The sequence below is a fragment of the Marmota flaviventris genome, chromosome 9 (assembly GCF_047511675.1).
Source record: "Marmota flaviventris isolate mMarFla1 chromosome 9, mMarFla1.hap1, whole genome shotgun sequence".
NCBI classification, from domain to species: Eukaryota; Metazoa; Chordata; class Mammalia; order Rodentia; family Sciuridae; genus Marmota; species Marmota flaviventris.
Window position 1 is genome coordinate 120,561,868 of NC_092506.1, and position 26,683 is coordinate 120,588,550.

The window sequence follows — 26,683 nt, forward strand, 5'->3', positions numbered from 1 at the left end:
TGTAGGGTTAGGGCTAGTGTTAGGATTAGGTTTAGTGTTAAAGCTAGGGTTAAGTTTCAGATGAGGGCTAAATTTTGGTTAGAGTTAGGGCTAGGTTTAGAGTTACAGCCAATGTTTGCAGAGGAGTTATGATTTGGGCTAGTTATAAGATTGGGGTTAGGACTAAATCTAGTGTTGGGGTTAGGTTTAACATTAGGGTGATGTTTAGAGCTATGGTTAGTATTAGGGTCAAAATTAATGTCAAGTGTAGTTTTAGGGTTAGGGTTTGAAATCAAATTAGGGCTATGGTTAGGGCTAGTTGTAGGGTTAGGTTTTGGTTTATGTTAAGTTTCAAAGTTAGGGCTATGGCTTGGTTTTGTTTTAGGGCCAGGGCTATGGTTAGGGCTAGTTTTAAGTGTAGCATAAGGTTTAGGACTAGTGTTAGTGTTAGGTTAATCTTAGCTTTAGAGTTAGATATAGAGTTAGGGTTAGATCTAGGGTTAGGTCTAGGGCTAAGGATATGGCTAGCATTAGTTCTAGGTTTATAGCTAGGATTTGGGTTATGATAAAAATAGGGTTAGAACTAGGGATAGGGCTAGGGTGAGAGGGAGAGTTCGTCTTAGGGATAGGCTTAGGGTTTGTTAGGTATAGGGCTTAATTAGGGCTAGGAATAGGGCTAGATTTATGTTTATGTTTAGGCCCAAGTTAGTTTTGTTCTTAGGGTTAGGTTTACTGTAAATAATGGGGTTAGAGCTAGATTTAGGGATAGCACAAAGTTAGAATGAGGGTTAAGGCTAGGGTTTCATTAGAGTTATGATTAAGGCTAGGTTAAGGTCCAGGATGAGGGCTAAGTTTTGTGTTAGGGATAGGGCTAAGATTAGTGTTAGGGAAAATGTCAAGTCTAGGGTTATGGTTAGGGATAGTTATAGGGTTATTTTTATGGTTATGGTTAGTGTAAGGGTTAGATTTAGGGTAAGGTTCAAATTTAGAGCTAGGGGTATTAATAGGGTATGGGACATGTTTGGGGTTTTGTTTAGGTTAGGGCTTAAGATTAGGGCTGAAATTAGTATTAGGGTTTATTTAGGGTAAAGATAGGGTAAGGTTTAGGGTTCAGGTTATGTTTAACATAATGGATAGGTTTACGGTTAGGCATAGATTTAGATTACGCCTAGGGTTAGCATTAGAATTAGGGCTATGTTAAGGGTAATTGGTAGGATTAGAGCTAAGTTTATGGCTAGGGTTATGGATAGGATTAGGGCTAATGTTAGGGTTAGGGTTAGGGTTAGGGCTATGGTTTGTATGAAGGTTAGGCTAGGATTAGATTTAGGGCAAATGTCAGGTCTATGGATACATCAGGAATAGTTTTAGGGTTAGCTTTATGGCTAGGTCTAGTATAGGGATTAGGTTTAGGGGTAAAGTCAGGGTTAGATCTAGGTATATTATTATGGGAAGGGTCAGAGTTAGGGTTTGGTGTCGTTTAAGTTTAGGATTAAGGCTAAAATTAGCATTAGGTTTAGGGTTAGGGTAATGATAGGGTTATTTTTAGGGTTCAGGTTAGTTTTACGTTAATGAATACGGTTAGGATTAGTTTAAGGATAGGGTTAGACCTAGGGTTACCCATAGGGTTATGGTTATGGATAGGGTTAGAGCTAGTGATAAGGCTAGGGTTATGGTTAGTGTTCTGGGTAGGGTTAGGATAGGGTTAAGGTTAGGTTTTGGGTTAGGGTTAGGTTTACAGCTAGGGTCTCAAATAAGGGCTAAGTTTTGGGTTTGGTTAGAGCTAGGGTTAGGGCAATTCCTAATGTATGAACTAGTGTTACAATTAGTGCCCGTTTTAGCGTTATGTTAGGGTGATGTTTAGAGAAAGAGTTATATTTAGGGTCAGTGTCAGAGTCAGGGCTAGTATTAGTGTTAGGTCTAAGACTCGAATTAGGGATAAAGTTAGTGCTAGGTGTAGGGTTAGGTTTTGGTTTAGGTTAAGGGTTACGATTAGGCTATGCTCAGTTTTGTTTTAGGGCTAGTGTAAGGCTTAAGGCTAGATTTTGAATTAACGTCAGGGTTAGGGCTAGTGTTAGAGTGAAGTTTAGGCTTAGGGTTAGGTTTAGATTTAAAGTTAGGGTTAATCTAGTGTTAGGGATATTGCTAGGGTTAGGGCTAGGGTTAGGCTTTTGATAAGGAATATTTTTAGAACTAGGGATATGTCTAGTGTGAGAATTAGAGTTATTCTTACGAGACGGCTTAGTGTGAATGTTAGCATTAGGGCTAAATTAGGGCTAGGATTAGGACTACTGTTAGTTTTAGGGTTAAGCCTAGGGGTTGGGCTAGGGTAAAGTTTAGCACTGGAGTTAGGGTTAAGTTAGAGGAATGGGTGGGGTTATAGCTAGGTCTAGGGCTAGGTGAGAGTTAGAATTAGGATTAGCCCTAGGGTTATGTTTCAGTTTAGGATTAAGGCTAGGATTAGGGATAGAATGAGGGGTACTTTTCCTGATAGGGTTAGGGCTCGGACCCGTGCTAAGGATAATATCAGGTCCTAGGTTTATGGTTAAGGATAGTTTTTGGTTTAGGTTATGCCTAGGTCTAGTGTAAGGGGTAAGTTTATGTTAAAGGTCAGCTTTAAAGCTAGAATTATTATTAGTGTCACGGTCAGGGTCAGGGTTAGCATATGGTTTTCGTTAAGGTTAAGAGTTTAGGGCTTGAATTAGCATTAAGGTTAGGTTTAGAGTCAAGGTATTGGAACGGTTTACTTTAGGTTTTAGTTAAGGTTTAAGGTAAGGAATGGGTTAGGTTTCAGCCATCGGGTTAGGGTTAACATTAGGGTTGGGGTAGGTTTAGGGTAATTGAAAAGTTTGAGGATAGTGATACTTTTAGGGTTAGGCCTAGTGTTAGCATTAGGGTAAGGGTTATGTTTAGATTAATGATAAAGTTAGACTTAAGTTTAGGACTAGGGTTATGATTAGAATTAGGTCTTAATTTAGGGTTACAGTGAGGGGTAGAACTAGGGTTAGATTAAAGTTATATTTAATGTAAGGGTTAGGTTCTGAGATATGGTTAGTGCTAGGCTGAGTGTTAGGTTCAGGATTAGATCTAGGGATTGGATTATGGTAGGTTTTGTGTTAGGGCTATGGTTAGGATTAGATGTAGGATTCATGGTAAGGTCAGTAAAAGGGTCAGGGTTAGTGTTAGAGTTTGGGATAGGGTTAGATCTAGAATGAGGGCAAGGGTAAGGGCTATTAATAAGGTTAGTGTTTTTGTTAGCCTAAGGATTAGGGATAGGTCTAGGGTTACCCTTATGTTTAAGGTTTTGCTTAAGTAAGCGATTGGTTTAGATCTAGGGTTAGGGCTATGGTTATGGTTAGAGTTAGGGTTAAAGCTATGTTTAGGGCTTGGATTAGGCTTAGGTTTTGTGTTAGGGTTAGGGCTAGTGTTAGAGCAATGTCTAATGTAAGAACTAGGGTTACCATTAGGGTTAGTTTTAGTTTCAGGGTATGGGTTAGGTTTAGTGTTAGGGTTAGGTTTAAGGTTAGGGTGATATTTTTAGCTAGGGTTCGTGTTAGAATAGGGGTCAGGGTCAGGCTTAGTTTTAGTGTTAGTGATATAACTCGAATTAGGACTAGGGTTACTGTTAGGGTTCATTTTAAGGTGAGGGCAGTGTGTAGATCTAGGGTGAGTGTTAGGATTTGAGTCAGCATCCGGGGTGGTTTTAAGGTTAGGGTTAAGACTCGAACTAGGGTTAGAGTTAGTTCTAGAAGTAGTGTTAGGGTTTGGTTTAAGTTAAGGTTTAAGTTTAAGGCTAATGCTCGGTTTTGTTTTAGTCCTATGGTTAGGGTTAGGGATAGTATTAGTGTTAGGCTTAGGCTTAGTGTTAGGGTTAAATTTGTAATTAGGGTTAGATCTAGGATTAGGGCTAGAACTAAAGATAGGGCAAGGGTTATGGCTAGTTTTAGGTTTATGGTAAGGAATAAAGATAGGGCTAGGGCAAGAGTTAGTCTTAGGGCTAGGGTTAGGGATAGGGTTAGGGATAGGGCAAAATTAGGCTAGGATTATGGCTAGGTTTAGGGTTTAGTTTAATCTAGGGATAGGGTTAGGGTTAGAGTTTAGAGTTAGCATTTAGAGTTTAGGTTTAACATTAGGGAAAATTTTTGGTAATGGATGGCTTTATAGCTAGGTTTAGAGGTATGGTGAGTGTTATAATTAGGGTTAGGTCTGTGGTGAGGGCTAGGGTTATGATTAAGCCTAGGTTTAGGGCTAGGATGAGGGCTAGATATGTTTTATTTAGTAGTAGAGCTAGGATTAGTGCTAGGGCTAATTTCATGTCCAGAATCATGGTTAAAGATAGTTTTAGGATTAGGATTATGGTTACGTCTAGTGTAAGTGTTAAGATTAGGGTTAGCATCAGGTTTAGAGCTAGGGGTATTATTAGGATCAAGTTCTGGGTTAGGTTTTGGGATAGGTTAAGGTTTAAAGTTAGGGCTTGAATTAGCATTAGGGTTATGGTTATGGTTATGATAATGGATAGAGTTAGCAATTTAGGACTAGGGTTATGTTTAAGATTAACCTAGGTTTTGGGTTATTACTGCTAGGGTTAGGTTTTCAGCTAAGGTAAGTACTAGGGTTATGATTACAGTTAATTTTAGTGTTTTAAGGCTAGGTTTACTGTTAGGTTTATGTTTTGGTTTAGGATTAAGGTGATATTTAGACCTTGGGTTAGTGTTATGGTCAGAGTAAGGGTCAGAGTTAGTTTTAGGGTTTGGCTTCAAACTTGAATTAGGGCTGGTGTCAGGGCTAGGTGTAGGGTTAGGACTTGGTTTAGGTTGACAATTAGGGTTAGTGATTTTGCTTGGTTTGTATTTTAGGGCTAGGGTTAGGGTTAGTGAATTTTTTAGGATTAGTGTTAGGGTTAGGGCTAGTGTTAGAATCAGGCTTATGCTTCGGTATAGGGTTAAATTTAGAGTTAGGTATTTATCTAAGTTTAGTGCTAGGGATAAGGATAGGGCAAGGGTTAGGACTAGGATTTTGGATAGGGTTAGGTTTATGGGATGGGATAGGATTAGAATGAGTGATAGGGCCAGTGTGATAGTTAGAGTTATTTTTAGAACTGGGGTTAGGGTTAGTCTTGTGGATAGGGCTAAATTATAGCTAGGCTTAGTGTTTGTGCTAGGGTTAGAGCTAGTTTTAGAATTAGCCTCAGGTTTAGGGCTAGTTTTATGCTTAGGCATCAAGTTAGGTTTAGATTTAAAGTTAGGTTTTGATCTAGTATTAAAGCTAGGGCTAAGGATAGGGCAATTGTGATGAAAGGGTTAGAGTTAGAGTTCGGGTTACGTTTAGTGTAAGTGATGTGGTTTGGGGTAGGTTTAGGGCTATGGCAAGGGTTAGTATTAGAGTTAGGTCTAGAGTTAGGGTTAGGGTTATTATTAAGGCTAGGTTTATGGCTAGGATGAGGTTTAGTGTTTGTGTTAGTGTTAGGGATAGTATTAGGTCTAGGGCTAATGTAAGGTCTAGGGTTATAGTTAGGGCTAGATTTAGTGTTAGGTTTATGGCTTGGTCCTGTGTAAGGATTAGGTTTAGGATAAGATTCAGGTTTATATCTAGGGTTATTTTTGGTTCAGGGTCAGAGCTAGGGTTTGGGTTAAGTTAGGGTTTAGGTTTAGGGTAATGACAGGCTTAGTTTTAGGGTTTAGGTTTTGTTTAGTGAAATGGATGAGGATAGAGTGAGGAGTGAGGTCTAGGCTTAGCTTAAAAGTTAGGGTTATTGTTAGTGTAATGGATAGGTTTAGACCTAATGTTAGGGCTAGGGTTATTTATAGGATTAGGGCTAGTTTGGGGAAAGGGTTAGGTTTTAGTTTAGGGTTAAAGCTAGGTTTACTACTCTGTTTAAAGCTAGGTTTTAGGTTAGGTTAGGGCTAGGGTTAAGGCTATGGCTAATGTATGAAGTAGCGTTATGAATAGCGCTAGTTATAGGGTTAGGGTTAGTACTACGTCTAGTGTTAGGTTGAGGTTACAATGATGATGATGTTTAGAGCCAGGGTTAGTGTTAGGGTAAGAGTCAGGGTCAGGGTTAATTTTCTGGTAAGGGTTAGGACTAGAATTAGGATATCATTAGGGCTAGGTGTAGGGTTAGGTTTTGGTTTAGGATAAGGGTTAGGATTATGGATATGACTCGGTTTCATTTTAAAGCTAGGGCCAGTGTCAGAGCTAATTTTAGGATTAGCATAAGCTTTAGGGCTAGTGTTAGGTTTAGGTTTAGGCTTAGGTTTAGGGTTAGATTTAGATTTAGGGTTAGATCTAGGTTTATGGCTAGGGCCATGAATAGGGCTAGTATTAGACTAAAGGTTAGGGCTGTAATTTTTGTTAGGGTTAGGGTGAGAGTTAGAGTTAGTCTCTGGGCTAGGGTTAGGGTTAGGGATATGGCTAAATTAGAGCTAAGATTAGGGCTAGGGTTAGTGTTAGGGTTAGGCCTAGGATTTGGGTAAGGGATAAAATTAAGGCTATGTTTAGAGCTAGGATAAGGACTAGGGTTTGTGATAAGGTTAGGGCTAAGATTATGGTTAGGGTTAATATCACATCTAGGTTTAAGTTTAGGAATAGTTTTAGGGTTAGGTTTATGGCTAGTTCTAGTGTAAGGTTAGGTAGGGTAAGAGTAAGGTATATAGATATGGGAATTATTAGGGTCATGGTTAGTATTAGGGTTTGGTTTAGAGTTTAAGGTTAGGGGTCAAATTAGCTTTTGGGTTAGGGTTTGTTTAGTAATTATATTAGGTTTAGGGTTCAGGGTAGGTTACAGTAATTGATTTGGGGAAAGCGATAGGGTTAGGGTTAAGCCTAGGTTTAGCATTATGGTAAGGGTTGTGTTTAGGGTAATGGATACAGGTAGAGTTAAGGTTAGGGCTAGGGTTATGGTTAAAATTAGGTTTGTGTTAGGGTTAATGTGAGGGTTAGAATTAGGATTAGTTTTAAGTTATGTTTAGCGTAAGAGTTAGGTTTTGAGCTATTTAAGGATAGGCTGAGATTTCAGTTCAGAGTTAGGCCTAAGGATAGGATTATGGTAAATTATGGGTTAGGGTTAGGGTTGGGATTAGGGTTACACATGAGTTTAGTGTAAGGTTCAGAATAAGGATCAGGGTTAATGTTAGGGTTTGGGATAGTGTTAGACCTAAAACAAGGTGAGGGTTAGTACTATTAATAGGGTCAGTGTTTTGGTTAGTGTAAAGACTAGAGGTGGGTCTAGGGTTACTTTTAGGCTTAAGGTTTTGCTTAGGGTAAGGGATTGATTTAAATCTCGGGTTAGGGCTATGATTAGGGTTAGAGTTAGAGTTAAAGCTAGGATTAGGGCTTGGTTTAATGCTAGTTTTTGTGTTAGGGTTAGAGCTAGGATTAGGGCAACAGCTAATGTAATAACTAGGGTTACCATTAGGATTAGTTTTAGGGTTAGGTTTAGGGGTAGTTTGAGTGCTAGTGTTAGGTTTAAGATTAATATAATATTTACAGCTACGGTTCTTGTTAGGATAGGATTCAGAGTCAGGGTTAATTTTAGGGTTAGCGTTAAGACTTGAATTAGGGCTAATGTTGATGTTACTGTTTGGATTCAGTTTAGGGCAATGTTTAGATTAGGGTGAGTGTTAGGATATGAGTCAGGGTCTGGGTTAGTTTTAAGGTGAGTCTTAGGACACAAATTAGGGCTTGGTTTAGGTCTAAGAGTAGTGTTAGTGTTTGTTTTAAGTTAAGGTTTACAGTTAGGGCTATTGCTTGGTTTTGGTTTACTGCTGGTATTGGGTTAGGGATAGTTTTACAATTATCATTAGGGTTAGGGCTAGTGTTAGTGTCAGGCTTAGGCTTAGTTTAAAGGTTAGATTTAGAGTTGTAATTAGGGCTAAGTCTAACTTTAGGGCAAGTGTTAGGTTTATGGTAGCAGATAGGTATAGAACTAGGGCTAGGGCAAGATTTAGTGTTAATCTTAGGGCTAGGGTTAGGGTTGGGTTATAGATAGAGCTAAATAAGGGCTAGGGTTAGGGATAGGTTTTGTGTTTAGCTTAAGCCTAGGATTATCATTGGGTTAGGTTTAAATTTAGGGTAAGGGATGACATTATAGCTAGGTTTAGAGGTAGAGTGAAGTTTAGAATAAGGGTTAGATAAAGGGCTAGAGATAGGCTTATGATTAAGGCTAGGTTTAGGACAAGAATGAGGGCTAAGTGTGTTTTTAGGGTTAGGGATAGGATTAGGGCTAGGGCTAATTTCAGGTCCATAATTATGGTTAAATATAGTTTTAGGGTTAGGTTTATGGCTAAGTCTAGGCTAAGGGTTAGGTGTTGTGTTACTGTCAAGTTTAGAGCTAGGGGTATTATTATGGTCAAGGTTTGGTTAGGGATAGGTTAAGTTTACAAATTAGGGCTTGAATTAGTTTTAGGATTAGGGTACTGATAAGGTTAGATTTAGGATTCAGGTTAGGTTTAGGGTAATGGAATGGTTAGGATTCGGGATAGGGTTAGGTTTATACTTAGGGTTATCATTATGGTTTGGGTTTTGGTTATGTTAATGGATAGAGTTTGAGATCAGTTTAAGGCTAAAATTATGGTTACAATTAGGGCTAGTGTTAGGGTTAGGTTAGGTTTAAAGTGAGGATTAGGACTCTGATTAGGGCTAGCTTTTGGGTTACTTTAGAGCTAGGGTTAGGGTTACAGCTAATGTAAGTACTAGGTTTAAAATTAGGGGCTAGATTTAGGGTTTTAGTGCTAGGTTTAGTGTTAGGGTTAGGTTTACTGTTAAGGTAATGTTTAGAGTTAGAAGTGTTAGGGTCAGTGTCAGGTTCAGTGTTAGTTTTAATGTTCACCTTCCAACTCAAATAAGTCTAGGTTTAGGCCTAGGTGTAAGTTTAGGGATTGGTTTAGGTTAATGTTTAGGGTTAGAACTATGGCTCAGTTTTGTTTTAGGGCAAGGGCTACCATTAGGGCTCATTTTAGGATTAGTATTATGGTTTGGGTTAGTGTTAGGTTTAGGCTTAACCTTCGGGTTAAGGCTAGTTTTAGCGTTATGTTTTGCCTAAGGTTAGTGCTAGGGATAATGATAGAAAAAGGATTAGCACTAGGGTTAGGGCTTGGGTTAAGATTATGGTAAGGGATTGGGTTAGAAGTAGTAATTGGGCTAGTATGAGGGAGTTAGTCTTAGGCCTAGGGTTAGGATTAGGTTTAGGGATAGAGCTAAATTATGGCTAGGGTTATGTTAGGGCTAGGTTTAGGGCTAGTTTTAGGATTAGTCTTCGGCATCGAGTTAGTGTTAGATTTAGAGTTAGAGTTTGATCTAGGCTTAGTGCTAGGGCTAAGAATAAGACAAGGGTTACCACTAGGGTTAGGGTTATAATTAGGGTTTAATTTAGGGTAAGGAATGTGGTTATAGCTAGGCTTAGGGCAAGGGCAAGGATTAGTATTAGGGTTAGAACTAGTGTTAGGGTTAGGGTTATTATTAAGGCTATGTTTAGGGCTACAATGAGGACTAGGGTTTGTTTTAGGTTTAGGGATAGTATTAGGGCTACGGCTAATGTCAGGTCTAGGGTTACAGTTAGGGATAGATTTAGTGTTAGGTTTATGACTTGGTCCAGTGTAAGGGTTAGGTTTTTGGTTAGGGTCAGATTTTGATCTAGTTTTATATTTAGAATCAGGATCATGATTAGGGTTTTTTTTTAAGTTAGGGTATAGGTGCATGGCTCGAATTAGTGTTACATTTAGGGTTAGGGTAATGACAGGCTTAGGTTTAGGGTTTAGGTTTGGTTTATTGTAATGTATAGGGTTAGGGTTAGGCCTAACGTTATCAGAAGGGTTAGGGTTATCCTTAGGGTAATTGGTAGGGTTAGCCCTAAAGTTTGGGCTAGGGTTATGTATAGGATTAGGGCTACTGTTTGGGTTAGGGATAGGTTTAAATTTAGGGTTAAAGTTAGATTTAGGACTAAGATTAAGGCTAGGTTTTGGGTTACATTAGGGCTAGGGTTAAGGCTACCCCTAATATATTAATTAGGTTTATGATTAGAGCTAGTTATAGGCTTAGAGTTAGGTCTAGGTCTAGTGTTAAGGTTAGGTTTACGGTGATGATGATGTTTAGAGCCACGGTTAGTGTTAGGGTCAAAGTCAGGGTCATGGTTTGTTTTCGGTTTAGGCATAGACTATATTTAGGGATAGGATTAGTGCTAGGTATAGAGTTAGGATTTGATTTAGGTTAAGGGTTAAGGTTAGGGCTATGACTTGGTTTTGTTTTAGGGCTAGGGGTAAGGTTAGGGCTAATTTTATGATTAGTCTTGGGGTTAAGGCTATTGTAAATGTGAGATTTAGGCTTAGGTTAAGGATTAGGGATAAGAGTAGGGTTATGGTTAGTTTTAGTCTTAGGGTTAGGGTTAAATTTAGAGTTATTTTTAGATCTAGGTTTTGTGACAGGGCTAAATATAGGGCTAGGGTAGGACTAAGTTTAAGCTAGGTATATGGTGATGGTAAGGGATAGGGTTATAACTATGTATAGGGCTGGTGTGAGAGTTAGAGTTAGTCTTAGTGCTAGGGTTAGAGTTAGGGATAGGGCTAAATCAGATTAGGGCTAGGGTTAGTGTTAGGGTTAGGCCTGGGGTTAGGGCTAATGTTAGTTTTAGGTTTAGGGTTAGTTAGGTTTAGGGTAAGGTATTTGAATATATCTAGTTTTAGGACTAGGGTGAGAATTAGGGTTAAGTTTATGGTTAACGTTAGGGTTAGTGTTATGAGTAAGGTGAGGTTCCTTGCTAGAATGTGGGCTAAGTTTTGGATTAGGATTAGGGATATATTAGACCTAGGGCTAATGTCTTCTCTAGGTTACATTTAGGGATAGTTTCAGGGTTAGGTTTATGGCTAGGTCTATCGTAAATGTTAGGTGTCTTGTTTGGGTTAGATTTAGAGCTATGGGTATTATTAGAGTCAAGGTAAAGTTTAGGGTTGGGGTTAGGTTAGGTTTTTGTTTAGGGCTCAAATTAGTCTTATGTTTAGGGAATGGGTAATGACACAGTTAGATTTAGGTTTCAGGTTAGGTTTAGGTTAATAGATAGGATTAAGGCTAGTGCTAAGATTAGAGTTCTGCCTAGGGTTAGCATAAGGATTATAATTTTCTTAGGGTAATGATTATGGTTAAAGCTATGGTTAGGGCTAGGTTATGGCCTAGGTTTAATTCAAGGGTAAGGCTTATGGTTATAGTTAGGGCTAGGGTTATTTTTAGGGTTAGCTTTAGGGTTAAATCTGAGGTAGGGCTTGGATTAGGGCTAGGTTTTTTGATAGGTGAGGGCTATGGCTAATGTAAGAACTAGTGTAATGATTATACTAGTTTTATGGTTAATGTTAGGGCTAGGTGTAGTTTTAGGGTTAGTTTTAAGGTTAGGGTGAAATTTAGATCTAGGCTTAGTGTTAGGGTCAGGGACAGTGTTTGGGTAGGGTAATGGTTAAGGTTAAAGCCAGAATTAGAACTAGGGTTAGGTATAGAGGTAGGCTTAGAGTTTTTGTTAGGTTAAAGGTTATTGCTAAGGCTAAGTCTAGTTTGTTTTTAGGTCTATAGCTATAGTTATGGTTAGATTTAGGATTAGTTTTAGGTCTAGGGCTAGTGTTAGGGTTAGGCTTAGGTATAAGGTTACCAGGAGGGCTAGTGTTAGGGTTCGGTTCAGTGTTAGGTTTAGATTTAGAGGTAAGATTAGTGTTAGGGTCAGAATAATGGTCAGGGATAGGATTAGTGTTTGGGTTATGGTTAGATCTAGAATGAAGGCTAGGGTTAGGACTAGTTATAGATTTAGGTTTTGGTTAGGCTAAGGATTAGTGCTAAGAATACCATTAGCATTATGGTGAGGGTTTGGCTTTGGGTAAGTGATAGGTTTAGATCTAATGTTAGGACTAGGGTTAGAGTTATGTTTAGGGTTAAAGCTCATGTTAGGGCTTGGATTAGGGCTAGTTTTGTATTAGGGTTAGGGCTAGTGTTATGGTTATGTCCATTGTAAGAAATAGGGTTATGATTAGGGTTAGTTTTAGGGTTAAGTTTAGGGCTAGGCCTAGTGTTAGGGTTAGGTTTAAGATTAGGGTGATGTTTAGAGCTAGGTTAGTTTTTGGATGTGAGTCAGGGTCATGGTTGAGTTTAGGGTTAGGTTTAGATTTCAAATGAGGGCTAGGGTTAGCACTGGTGTAGGTTTAGGGTTTGGTTTAGGGTAAGGGTTAATATTTGGGGTATGGCTCAGTTTGGTTTTGGGCTAGGGCTATGGTTAGGGCTAATTTTAGGAATAGCATTTGGGTTAGAGCTAATTTCAAGGTTAGGCTGAGGCCTCAGGTTAGGGTTAGTTTTAGAGATAGGTTAGTGCTCAAGCTAACGATCATGACTAGTGTTAAGGCTTGGGTTAGTGTTATGGTAAGGAATAGGGTAGGTTTTAGAGATAGGTTCTGTTCTAGAATTAGTGCTAGGGCAAGAGTTATGACTAGGGTTAGTGCTTGGGTTAGGGTTATGCTAGGGTATAGGTTTAGAAGTAGGGATAGGTCTTGTGTGAAGATTATAGTTAGTCTTAATTCTAGAATAAGGGTTAGGGTTAGGAATTGGGCTGTATTAGAGCTAGGATTAGGGCTAGTTTTAATAATAGGGTTAGGGCTAGAGTTAGGGTTATGATTAGGGGAGGGCAAGGGTTAGGTTAGTGAAAAGATTAGGGTTTTAGCTACAGTTAGGGCTAGGTTAGTGTTAGGTTTAGTGTTAGGTCTAAATTTGGGTTATGGTTATGGTTATGGTTAGGGTTGGGGTTATTGCTAGCATTTTCATTAGAGTTAGCATTAGTTTTAGAATAAAATATTGGATTAGATGTAAGATTAGGATTAGGGTTAAGTTTAGGTTATGGTTAAATTTATGTTAAGGGATTGGTTTAGTTTTGATTCATGGTAAGGTTTAGGGTTAAGTTTATGGCAAGGGTTAGGTTTAGGGTTAAGTCGAAGGTTAGGGTTATGATTAGGGTTAGGGATAGGGTTAGGTTTATGGCTAGGGTTATTAATAGGGTTAGGGTAATGTGAGGTTTAGAGCTAGGGTTTAGGATTAGGGCTAGGGTTAGGTTTCTATTTAAGAATAGGTATAGGGCTATGTTTAGCCTAAGGGTTAATCTTTGAGTTAGAGTTATGTCTAAGGCGAGGATTAGGATTAGGGCTACATTTAGGAGTATGGTTATTTTTATGGTAGGATTAGGCCTCACAATAGGGCTAGATTTGTGTTAGGTTTAGTCCTAGGGTTAAGGCTATGTGTAATGTAAAATCCAGGGTTCTGATTAGAGCTAGTTTTAGAGTTAGGGTTATGGCTATGTCTAGTGTTAGGTTTAGGTTTTGGGTTAGGTTCAGGTTTAGAACTAGGTTTAGTGTTAGTGTTAGGGTCAGTGTTCAGGTTAGAGTTAGGTTAAGGATTATGTTAGGGCTAGGGCTCAGGTTTTTTTTTTTTTTTTTTTTTTTTTTTTTTTTACGTCTAGGTCTATGGTTATGGCTACATTTAAGATTATTCTTTGGTCTAGGGCTAGTGTTAGGCTTAGGTTTAGGTATAAGTTTACTGGTAGGGCTAGTTTTAGGGTCTGGTTTAGGGTTAAGCTCAGATTTATACTGAGTGCTTGTGTTAGGGTAATGATTTGAGTTAGGCTTAGAGCTAGAATGCGTGCTAGGGTTAGGAATAGTAATAAGGTTAGGGTTTGGATTAGGCTATGGATTAGGAATAGGACTAAAGTTAGCATTATGGTTAGGGTTTGGCTTAAGGTAAGTGAAAGAGTTAGAGCTATGGTTAGGGCTAGGTTTAGGGTTAGGGTTAGGGCTAGGGCTAGGTTTCCGTTTAGGTTTACATCTAGGGTTAGGACTCAGATTGGGGCGAGTTTTTCTGTTCGGTTTAGGGCTAGGGTTAGGGCTATGGCTAATATAAGAACTAAGGTTATCATTAGAGTTAGTATTTGGTCTAGATCTATTGTTAGTGCTATCTTTAGGGTTAGTGTGATATTTAGATTTAAGGTTAGTGTTAAAATATAAGTCAGGGTCAGGGCTAATTTTATGAATAGGACATGCATTAGAGGTAGAGGTTATGGCTAGGTTTAGGGTTGGGTTTTGGTTTAGGTTAACATTTAGGGTTAGGAAAATATCTCTATTTTGTTTAAGGGATAAGTCTAGGGTTACGGATAATTTTAGTATTAGTGATAGTGTTAGGTCTAGTGGTAGGTTGAGGATTAGGTTTAGGGTTAGGGTCAAATATAGAGTTATGGTTAGATCTAGGGTAGGGTATAGCGCTAGGGTTAGGGCTAAGGTTAGGGCTTGTGTTAGGTTTATTGTAATGGATAGGGTCAGAACTAGAAATAGGGCTGGGGGAGAGTTAGAGATAGTCTTAGGCCAAGGTTAGAGGTAGAGTTAGGGTTAGGGCTAAATTAGGGCTAGGATTAGTGCTAGGGTTAATGTTAGGGTTAGGCCTATGGTTAGGCTAGAGATATGGTTAGTTTTAGGGTTAGGGTTAGTGATAGGGTTAGGGGAAAGGATGGAGTTATACGTAAGTTCAGGTCAAGGGCAAGGTTAAAATTAGAGAGGGCTAGAATTAGTGACTGTGTTAGGATTAAGACTATGTAAAGGCCTAAGATGAGGACTAGTGTTTGTGTTAGGGTTAGGGCTAGGATTAGGGCTGAAGCTAATGTCAGGTCTGGGTTCAATATTATGGTTAGTTTTAGGGTTAGGTTATGGCTAGGTCTAGTTTAAGGGTTAGGTTTAGGTTAAGGGTCAGATTTAAAGCTAGGTGTATTATTAGTGTCAGTGTTTGAGTTGGTTTAGGTTAAGATTTAGGGTTGAGGCTTGATTTAGCATTAGGGATAGGGTTAGGTTTTGGGTTAGGGTAATTGATAGGGTTAGGTTCAAGGTTAAGTTTAGGTTTAGAGTACTGAACAGGGTTAGTGTTAGCAATAGTGTTAGTGTTAGGCCTAGCATTAGCATTTGGGTTAGGCTTATCTTTAGGGTTATGGAAATGGTTCGAGCTAAGTTTAAAGCTAGGGTTAAGGTTAGAATTAGGACTAGAGTTAGGGTTAGCCTTAGGGTTAGTTTCAGGGTTAGGTTTCGGGTAAGTGTTAGCATTTGAACTAGGATTAGGGCTAGTGTGAGGGTTAGGGTTAGAGTCAGGGCTAAAGTTAGGGTTAGGTTTAGGGTTAGGTTTAGATTAAAGTTAGAGTTTGATCTAGAAATAGAGTTGGGGTGAGGGTTAGGGTTAGGGTTAGGTCTAGGCTTATTGTTAGGGTTACAATAAGGGCTAGGTTTACGGCTAGGATAGGGCTAGGTTTGTGTGAGTTTTATGGCTATAATTAGGGCTATGGGTAACGTAAGAGCTAGCGATATGGTAATGGCTAGTTTTAGGGTTAGGGTTATGGAGAAGTCTAGTGTTCTAGTTAGGTTGTTGGTTAGGATAAGATTTAGAGCTAGGGTTTGTTTTAGGGTAACGGTCATTGTTCAGGTTAGGGTTAGGTTTATGTTGAGGGTCAGATTTTGGACTAGCATTGGGTCTAGGCATAGAGTTAGTATTTACATTAGGTTAACAGTTTTTGTTAGGGCTAGTGCTAGGTTTTTGTTTAGGGCTAAGGCTAGATTTATGACTCGATTTAGGATTAGATTTGGTCTAGTGCTAGTGTTACTGTTAGGATTAGGTATAGGTTTACTGGTAGGGGTGGGGTTAGGTTTCTCTTTATGGTTAGTGTTAGGTTTAGGCCTGGGTTTAGTGTTAGGGTCAGAATAAGTGTCAGGGTTACAGTTAAGGTTAGAGCTACAATGAGGGCTAGGGTTAGGAATAGTAATAGAGATAGTGTTTTAGGTAGGCTAAGGATTATGGTTAGGGCTAGGGTAGCATTAGAGTGAGGGTTTGGCTTAGGGTAAGGGATAGGGTTAGAGGTAGAGTTATGATTAGGGTTAGGGTTAGGGTTAGGTTCAGGGTTAAACCTAGGTTTAGGGCTTGGAATAGGGCTAGGATTTGTATTAGCATTAGGGCTACAGCTAATGAAAGAACTAGGATTCTGATTAGTGCTAGTTCTAGGGTTAGTGTTAGGTCAATGTTTAGAGCTAAGGTTACCGTTAGGGTATGAGTAAGGGCCAGGGTTAGTTCTAGGGTTAGGGTTAGGACTGAAGTTAGGGCTATCTTTTGGGCTAGGCATAGGGTTAGGGTTTGATTTAGGTTAAGGTTTAGGGTTAGGATTATGGCTTGATTTTGTGGGCTAGGATATTGTTAGGGCTAGTTTTCCAATTAGCATTAGGGTTAGGGCTAGTGTTAGAATGAGCTTTAAGTTAAGGGTTAGTGTTAGATCCAGGTTTAGGACAAGGGTGAAGGTTAGGGCTAGCGTTGGTGCTAGGGATAGGGATAGGTTTTGGGTTATGGTAAAGGATAGTTTTAGAATTGGGGATAGGCATAGGGCGAGAGTTAGAGTTAGTCTTAGGGCTAGGGATAGTGTTAGATTTAGGGTTAGGGTTAAATTGAGGTTAGATTAGAGCTATGGTTAGTGGTTGGTTTAGGCCTAGGTTTAGGGCTTGGGTTAGGGTTAACATTAGGGTTAAGGAATGATGTTACAGCTACTTTTTAGGTCTAGGGCAAAGCATAAAATTAGGGTTAGGGTTAATGTTAGGGTTAGGATTAAGGCTAGGCTTAGGGATAGTGTTAGGGATAGGATTTGTGTTAGGGTTAGGGCTAGGATTAGAATAAGGCTAATGTCAGGTCTAGGGTTATGGTTAGAGATAATTTTAGTGTAAGGATTATGGCCAGATCTATTGTTAGTGTTAGGTTGAAAGTTAGGTTCAGGTTTACAGCTAGTGGTATTATTAAGGTCAGAGTAAGGTTTAGGGTATGTGTTAGGTTAAGGATTAGGGTTAGCTTTAGGATTAGTGTAAGGATTAGGGTAATGATATGGTTATGTTTAGGGTTAAGGTTAGACTTAGAGTAATAAACAGGTTTATGATTAGGGATAGCATTAGGTTTAGTCCTAGGGATAGAATTCAGTTAGGGTTATGGTTAGGGTAATAGGTTTGATTAGAGCTACAGTTAGGACTAGGGTTATGGTTAGGTTAGAGTAATGTTTAGGGTTAGGCCTAGGGTTAGAATTTGGTTAGGGTTATTGTTAGGGTAATGGATAAGATTAGAGCTAGGTATAGGTCTAGGATTATGGTTAGAATTCGGGCTACATTTGGGTTAGATTTCGGGTTAGGACAATATTTAGGTTTATGGTTAAGTTTAGGTTCAATGATAGGGCTAGGGTTAGGGTTGGGGCTAGGGTTAAATCTAGGGTTAGGGCTCTGATTAGGTCTAGGTTTTGAGTTAGGTTAGGGCTATTTAGGACTAGGGCTAATGTTAGAACTAGGGTTATGATTAGGGCTATTTTAAAGATTAGCTTTATGTCTAAATCTAGTATGTAGTTTAGGTTTATGTTTAGGGTGATGATTAGTGATAGGGTTAGTGTTACTGTCAGAGTCAGCATCAGTGTTACCAATCAGATTTAAGGATAGACTCGATTAGGGCCAGAGTTAAGGCTAGGTGTCAGGTTAGAGTTTGTGTAAGGGTTGGGGTAAGAATTAGGGATAGGTCTAATGTCAAGTCTAGAATTATGGTTTTGTTAGGGTTAGGATTAGAGCTTTGTCACAGTTTTGTTTTACAGCTAGGGTTACTGTTAGAACTAGTCATAGTGTTATCCCTAGGGGTACAGTGAGTTTTAGGCTTAGATTTATTTTTATGGTTAGATCTAGGTTTAGGGCTATGGCTATGATTAAGGCTAAGGTTAGGGCTAGTGTTATGGTTATTAACGGATAGAGTTAGAACTAGAAATAGGACTACAGAGAGAGTTAAAATTAGTTTAGGTTAAGTTTTATGGTTAAAGATTGGATTAGCTTTAGGGATAGGGTTACAGATAGGGTAATGTATAGGATTAGGTTTAGGTTTCGGGTTAGATTTAGAGTAATGGATAGGGTTAATGTTAGTGAAAGGGTTAGCGTTATGCCTAGGGTTAGCTTATGAGTTAGGCTCTTCTTTAGGGTAATTGATAGTGTTAGAGCTAAGGTTAGGGCTAGGGATAAGATTATGATTAGGGCTAGGGTTAGGGTGACTCCAAGGGTTAGGGTTAGGGATAGTTTTAGTTTAAGTATTAGCATTTGATCTAGGGTTAGGTCTTGGGGAAGGGTTAGGGTTTGAGTGAGATCTAGGGTTAGGGTTAGGGTAATGTTTAGGGTAAGGGGTAGAGTTTGAGCTAGGTATAGGGCTCGGGTGAGAGTAGGATTAGGCTTAGGTGTAGGGTTATGGTAAGGGTTATGATTAGGGCTAGGTTTAGGGCTAGGATAAGGGCTAGGTTTTGTGTGAGGTTTAGGGCTAACATTAGGGCTACAGAAAATATAAGAGTTACTAATATGTTTATGGCTAGTTTTAGGGTCAGAGTTATGGTTATTTCTAGTTTTAGGGTTTGGTTTTGTGTTAGGATAAGGTTTACAGCTAGAGTTTGTTTAGGGTTAAGGGTCATTTTTTTTAGGATAATGTTAAATATAATGTGAGTGTGAGAATAACAAATAGCATTGGGTCTAGGGATAGAGTTAGTCTTTAAGTTAGGTTAACGGTTATTGTTAGGGCTAGTGCTAGGTTTTTGTTTAGGACTAGGGCTAGAATTATGACTATAATTATTATTAGGTTTTGTCTAGTGCTAGTGTTACTGTTAGGTTTAGGTACAGGTTTACTGGTAGGGCTAGGCTCCAGTTTATGGTTAGTGTGAGGTTTAGTTCTAGGGTTAGTGTTAGAGTCAGAATAAGGGTCAGGATTTGGTTTATAGTTACAGATAGATTGAGGGCTAGGGTTAGAACTGGTAATACAGTTGGGGATTGGGGTAGGCTGAGGTTTAGGGTTAGGACTAGGTAACATTAGGGTGACGGTTTGGCTTAGGGAAAGAGATGGGTTTAGAGGTAGGATTAGGTTTAGGGATAGGTGTAGGGCTAGGGTTAATGTTAGGATTCATGTTAGTCTTAGGGTTAAACCTAGGGTTAGAGCTTGGATTAGTGCTAGGATTTGTGTTAGCTTTAGGGCAATGTCTAATGAAAAATACTTGGTTTCTGATTAGGGCTAGTTCTAGGGTTAGCATTAGGGCAATGTATAAAGCTAGGGTTAGTATTCGGATCCAAGTCAGGGTCAGGGTTACTTCTAGGGTGAGTTTTAGCACTCAAATTATGGCAAGGTTTAGGGCAAGATTTAGGGTTAGTGTTTTTTTAGGTTAAGATTTAGGCTTAGGTTTATGTCTCAGTTTTGTTTTAGGGCTAGGTTAGGATTAGAACTAATTTTCCAATTAGCATTGATGTTTGGATTAGTGTTAGGGTGAGATTTAGGCTTGATGTGAGGGTTTGATTCAGGTTTAGGAGTAAGGCAAAGGTTAGGGATAAGGTTGGGCTAGGTATAGGGCTAGGATGAGAGTTAGAGTTAGTCTTAGGGAAAGGGATAAAGTTAGGTTTGGTGTTAGGCCTAAATTAGTGGTAGGATTAGTGCTGGGCTTAGTGTTATGTTTATGCCTAGGTTTAGGGCCAGGGTTAAGGTAGCTTTAGTGTTATGATAAGGTGTGATGTTACATCTATTTTTATTGCTAAGACAAGGGATTAAATTAGGGATAGGGCTGGGGTTAAGATCTAGGTAAAGATTAAGGCTGGTCTTAGAACTAGGATTAGGGCTAGGGATAGGCTTAATATTAGGTCTAACTTTAAGGTTAGGTAGGGTTAGGGATAGTGCTATGTCTCAGTTTTGTTTTAGAATAGGCTAGTTTTATGATTAGCAAAATATTTTTAGGGCTAATGTAGGGTGAAGTTTAGGCTTTGATTTATTGTTATTGTTAGATCTCAGTTTAGGGCCATGGCTAGGGTTAGGGCTAAGTTTAGGGCTTGTGTTAGGGTTATGGTAACAGATAGGGTTAGAACTAGAATTCGGGCTAGGTTCAGAGTTTGAGTTAGTCTTTGGGGTAGGGTTAGGGGTAAGTTTAGGGATAGGGCTAAATGAGGGCTAGGATTAGTGCTAGGGCTAGTGTTAGGGTTAGACCTAGGGTTAGGTTTATTGTTAGTGTTAGGGTTAGGATTAGGTTTATGGGAAGGAATAGGGTTATAGTTAGCTTAAGGTCTATGAGGAGGGTTACAATTATGGTTAGGATTAAGATTAGGTAGGGTTTGGGTTAAGATTCAGGCTAGGTTTAGGGTTAAACTGAGCAGTTGTGTTAGGGGTAGGACTAGGATTAGGGCTAGGTCTAATGTTTGGTCTAGGTTTATGTTTAGTATTAGTTTTAGTGTTAGGTAATAGCTATGTGTAGTATAAGGGTTAGCTTTAGGGTAGGGGTGAGGTTTAGAGCTAGGTGTATTATTAGGTCAGGGTCTGGGTAGGGTATGGTTTAGGTTAAGTTTTAGGGTTAAGGATTGAATTAGCTTTAGGGTTAGGGTTCCAGATAGAGTTATGGATAGGATTAGGTTTATATTTCCTGTTAGGTTTAGAGTAATGGATAGAGTTATTGTTAGCGATAGGGTTATCGTTAGGCCTAGGGATAGCATTTGGGTTAGGCTTATCTTTATGGTTATGGATAGGTTTAGAGATAAGTTTAGGGCTAGGGTTATGGTTAAGATTAGTTTTAGGGTAAGTTTAGGCATTTGAGCTAGGGTTAAGGATAGGGAAAGTGTTAGGGTTTGAGTCAGGGCTAGGGTTAGGTTTAGGTTGAGGGTTATGTTTAGACGAAGGATTAGAGTTTGAGCTAGGATTAGGGCTAGAGGGAGGGTTAGCATTAGGGTTTGGTCTAAGGTTATGGTTAGGGTTATGATTAGGGCTAGGATTATAGCTAGGATAAGGGCTAATTTTTGTGTGATGTTTAGGGATAACATTAGGGCTATGGGAATGTAATAGCTAGGGATATGTTTATGGCTAGTGTTAAGGACAGGGTTATGGATAAGTCTAGTGTTAGGGTTAGGGTTTGGTTTAGGATAAGGTTTAGAGCTAGTGTTTCTATTAGGTTAAGGGTTATTGTTGGGTTAGGGTTAGTATTATGGTTATGGCCACAATTAGGACTAGATTTTGGTCTAGTGATAAGTTTAATCTTTACGTTAGGTTAAGGGTTATTGTTAGGGCTAGTGTTAAATTTTTGTTTAGGGCTAAGGCTAGATTTATGACTATATTTGGGAATAGGTTTGGTCTATGGTAGGTTTACTGTTAGGTTTAGGTATAGGTTTACTGGTAGAGGTAGTGTTAGGGTTCGGTTTATGGTTAGGGTCAGGTTTAGATCTAGGGTTATTGTTAGGGTCAGAATAAGGGTCAGGGTTAGGATTAGGATTAAAGCTAAAATGAAGGCTAGGTTTAGGACTAGTAATAGAGTTAGGGTATGGGGTAGGCTAAGGATTAAGGTTAGGACTAGATTAGCATTAGGGAGAGGGTTTGGCTGAGGGTAAGGCATAGGGTTAGAGATACGGTTAGGGTTAGGATTAGAGTCAGGGCTCAGATTAGGGCTAGGATTTGTGTTAACATTAGGGCTATGACTAATAAAAGAACTAGTTTTCTGATTAGGGCTAGTTCTAGAGTTAGTGTTATGGCAATGTTTAGAGCTAAGGGTACTGTTAGGATCTGACTAAGGGTAAGGGTTATTTCTATGGTTAGGGTTAGGACTCAAATTAGGGCTAAGTTTAAGGATAGGTGTGAGGTTAGTGTTTGATTTAGGTTAAAGGTTAAGGTTAGGAATATGGGTCAGTTTTGTTTTAGGGGTTGGGTAGTGTTAGGGCTAGTTTTCCAAATAGCATTAAGTTTACGGCTAGTGTTAGGGTGAAGTTTAGGCTTAATGTTTGGGATTACAACTAGGTTTAGGGCTAGGGTGATGAATACAGTTAGGGTTGGGGATAGGCATAGGGGTAAGTTAGGGTTATGGTAAGAGATAGGTTTTGAACTTTGGATAGGGCTAGGGCAAGAGTTAGAGTTAGTCTTAGGGCTAGGGATAGGATTAGGTTTAGGATTAGGTTTAAATTAGGGTTAGGATTAGCCTTAGGTTTAATGATAAGTTTTGGCCTAGAGTTAGGGCTAGGGTTAGTGTTAGCATTAGGGTTAGGGTAAGGTATGATGTAACAGCTAGGGCATGGGAAAAAATAGGGTTAGTGTTCTGGTTATGGTTAGGATAACGATTAAAGCTAGGGTTAGGGCTAGGATTAGGGGTAGCATTTGTGTTAGGTTTAGGGGTAGGATTTGTCTAGGGCTAATGTCAGTTCTAGGATTATGGTTAGGGATAGTTTTAGGTTTAGGTTTATGGCCAGGTCTATTGTAAGAGTTATGTTGAGCATTAGGGTCAGATTTACAGCTAGGGTTATTAGTGGGGTCAGAGTCAGGGTTAGGGTATGGGTTAGGTTAAGGTTTAGGGTGAAGTCTAAAATTAGCATTTAGGGTAATGGATATGGTTAGACTTCAAGTTCAGGTTAGGTTTAGTGTAATGGACAGGGTTAGGGTAAGGCATAGGGTTAGAGATAGGCTTAGGGATAGAAGTTGGTTAAAGATATGGTTCAGGTAATGGATAGGATAAGAGCTAAAATTAAGACTAGGTTTATGGTTAGGTTAGGGCTATGGTTACGGTTAGGCCTAGGGTTAGACTTTGCTTAAGGTTATGGTTAGGGTAATGGATGAAATATTATCTAGGTTGAGGGCTAGTGTTATGGTTAGGAATACGGCTATGGTTCAGTTTAGGTTTCGGGTTAGGACAAGTTTTATGTTTAGGATTAGGTTTAGGTTAAATGTTAGGACTAGGGATAGGGTTAGGGCTACAATTAATACTAGGTTTAGGGATTGGATTAGGGCTAGGTTTTGGGTTAGATTACAGCTAGTGTAGGACTAGGACAATGTAAGAACTAGGATTAAGATTAGGGCTAGTATTACGGTTAGTATTAGGACTAACTATATTGTTTATATTAGGTTTATGTTTAGGGGGATGATTAGAGATAGGGTTAGTGTTAGGGTCAGAGTCAGGATCAGTGTTAATTTTAGGATTATGAATAGGACTCAAATTAGGGTGATGGTTAAGGCTAGGTGTAGGGTTAGGATTCGTGTTAGGGTTAGGGAAGAATTAGGGATAGTGCTAATGTCAGGTCTAGGATTACGTTTAGATTAGGGTTAGGGTTGGGGCTATGGCTCAGTTTTGTTTTAGAGCTAGGCCTAGGGTTAGGTCTAGTTTTGGGATTAGTGATAGTGTTAGGGCTAGTAGTAAGGTGAGGTTAAATCTTATATTAATTGTGATGGGTAAATCTAGGTTTAGGTCTAGGCTAAGGTTAGGGCTAAATTTAGGGCTAGTGTTTTGGTTATAATAACTGATAGGGTTAAAACTAGAAATAGGGCTAGGTCAAGAGTTAGATTTATTCATAGGGCTAGGGTTAGGGGTAGGTTTAAAGTTGGGCTAAACTAGGGCTAAAGTTAGCACTAGGGTTAGTGTTATGTTTAGGGCTAGGTTTAGGGTTAGTGTTAGTGTTAGGGATAGGGTTAGGTTTAAGGAAAGGGATGGGGTTATACCTAGGTTTAGGAATAGGACAAGAGTTAGAATTAGGGTTGGGGATAAGTTAGGGATAGGGTTTTGATTAATGCTAGGTTTAGGGCTAGGCTGAGGGTTTGTGTTAGGGCTTGGGATAAAATTAGGGCTTGAACTAATGTCAGGTTAATGTTTATGGTTAGTATTAGTTTTAGTGTTAGGTTATGTCTATATCTACTGGAAGGTTTAGGTATATGGTAAGGGTCAAGTTTAGAGATAGGTGTATATGAGGGTCAGAGTCCAGGTAGGGTTTGGTTCAGGTTAAGATTTAGCATTAATGCTTGAATTAGTGGTGGGTTTGGATTAGGGTTAGTGTAATGGATAGAATTAGTTTTATGTTTCTGGTTAAGTTTAGAGTAATGTATAGTGTTAGTGTTAGGAATAGGGTTATCTTTAGGCCTTGGGTTACCATTTGGGTTAGGATTTTATTTAGGGTAATGGATAGGGTTAGAGCTAAGGTTAGTGCTAGGGTTAAGGTTAGAATTAGGGATAGGTTAGGTTTAGGTTAAGTGTTAGATTATGAGCTAGGGTTAGGTCTAGGGAGTTGGATAGGGGTAGAGTCAGGGCTAGGGTTATGGTTAGGGATATGATTAGGGCTAGGTTAAGGGCTAGGAAAAGGCTAGGTTTGTGTGGTGCTTATGGCTAGTATTAGGGCTATAGGTTAGGGTTAGGTTTAGAGTTAGGACGAATGTTGCATCTAGGGATAGGGTTAATCTTTAGGTTAGGTTAAGGGTTACTTTTAGGGCTAATACAAAGATTTTGTTTAGGGATAGGGCTAGATTTATTACTATATTTAAGATTAGGTTTGGTCTAGTGTTACTGTTAGGTTTAGGTACAGGTTTACTGGTAGGGGTAACGTTAAGGTCCGTTTTAGGTTTAGTGTGAGGTTTAGTTCTAGGGTTAATGTTAGAGTCAGCATAAGGGTCAGGGTTTGGGTTAGAGTTACAGCTAGAATGAGGGCTAGGGTTTGAACCAGTAATAGGGTTGGGGAATGGGTAGGACAAGGATAAGCGTTAGGACTAGGTAACATTGTGGTGAGGGTTTGGCTTAGCAAAAGGGATGGGTTTAGAGGTAGGATTAGGGTTAGGGATAGGTTTAGGGCTAAGGTTAATGTTAGGGTTCGGGGTAGTCTTAGGGTTAAACCTAGGGTTGGAGCTTGGATTAGCTCTAGGATTTGTGTTAGCTTTAGGGCTATGGCTAATGAGAAAACTTGGTTTCTGATGAGGGCTAGTTCACGGGTTAGCATTAGGGCAATGTATAGAGCTAGGGGTAGAGTAAGGATACAATATATGGTCAGAATTACTTCTAGGGTTAGGTTTAGCCCTCAAAGTATGGCAACGTTTAGGGCTAGGTTTAGGGTTAGTGTTTGGTTTAGGTTAAGTGTTTGGGTTAGGTTTATGGCTCAGTTTTGTTTAGGGCTAGGTTAGGGTTAGGGCTAGTTTTCCAATTAGCATTGCTTTTAGGGATAGTGTTAGGGTGAAATTTAGGCTTCAGGATAGGGTTTGATCCAGGTTTAGGGGTAGATCAACGTTTCGGCCTAAGGTTGGGCTAGCTATAGGGCTAGGTTTGGGTTATGGTAAGGGATAGGATTAGAACCAGGGATAGATCTAGGGTGAGAGTTAGAGTTAGTCTTAGGGATAGGAATAGAGTTATGTTTGGTGTTAGGCTTAAATTAGGGCTAGGATTAGTGCTAGGGTTAGTGTTATGTTTAGGCCTAGGTTTAGGGCTAGGGTTAAGCATAGCGTTAGTGTTATAGTAAGGTATAAGGTTACAGCTCTGTTTAGTGCTAGGACAAGGGATAAAATTAGGGATAGGGCTGGGGTTAAGATAAGGATAAGGATAAGGATAAAGGCTGGGCTTAGAACTGGGATTAGGGATAGGGATAGGGCTAATGTCAGGTCTAGTGTTAAGGTTAGGTAGGGTTAGGGATAGGGCTATGGTTTAGATTTATTTTAGAACTAGGCCTATGGTTAGGGCTAGTTTTATGATTAGCAATACTGTTAGGGTAATGGTAGCGTGATGTTTAGGCTTAGATTTATTGTTATGGTTAGATCTCAGTTTAGGGCTATGACTAGAGTTAGGGCTAAGTCTTTAGGGCTACTGTTAAGGTTATGGTAACATATAGGGTTAGAACTAGAAATAGGGCTATGTTCGGAGTTCGAGTTAGTCTTTGGGCTAAGGTTAGGGAAAAGTAAAGTGTTAGGGTTAAATTCGGGCTAGGATTAGTGCTAGGGTTAGCGTTAGGGTAAGGCCTAGTGTTAGGGTTAGTGTTAGTGTTAGTGTTTAGGTTTAGGGGAAGGGATAGGGTTATAGCTAGCTTTTGGGCTAGGGCTAGTGTTAGAATTAGGGATATGAATAAGGTTATGGTTTGGGTTAAATTAAGACTAAGTTTAGGGCTAGGCTGAAGGTTTGTGTTAGGGCTATGGCTTTGATTAGGGCTAGGGCTAATGTCAAGTCTAGGTTTATGGTTAGTATTAGTTTTAGTTTTATGTTATGGCTATGTCTATTGTAAAGTTTAGGTGTAGGGTAAAGGTCAAGTTTAGAGGTAAGTGTATTATTAGGGTCAGAGTCTGGGTAGGGTTTGATATAGGTTAAGATTTAGGGTTAATGTTTGAATAAGAGGTGGGTTTGGTTTGGGTAAGGGTAATGGTTAGAATTAGGTTTACAGTTCCAGTTAGATTTAGAATAATGGATAGGGTTAGTTTTAGCAATAGGGTTATTGTTAGGCCTATGGTTAGCATTTGGTTTGGCATTTCTTTAGGTTAATGGAGAGGGTTAGAGCTAATATTAGGGCTAGGGATAAGGTTAGGGTTAGGGTTAGGGTTAGGGTTAGGGCTAGGCCTAGGATTAGTGGTAGGGATAGGGTTAAGTTGCCTGTAGGCATTTGAGGTAGGGATAGGGCTAGGGCGAGGGTTAGATTTTGAGTCAATGCTAGTGTTTGGTTTAGGGTTATGGTTATATTTAGGCTAAGGATTCAAGTTGGAGCTAGGTTTAGGGCTAGGGCGAGGTTTAGCATTAGTATTAGGTCATAGTTTATGGTTAGGGTAATGATTAGGGATAGGTTTAGGAGTAGGATAAGGGGTAGGTTTTGTGTAATGTTTAGGGCTAATGTTAGGGCTTCGGTAATGTAAGAGTGAGGGATATAGTTATGGCTTGTTTTAGGGTAAGGGTAAT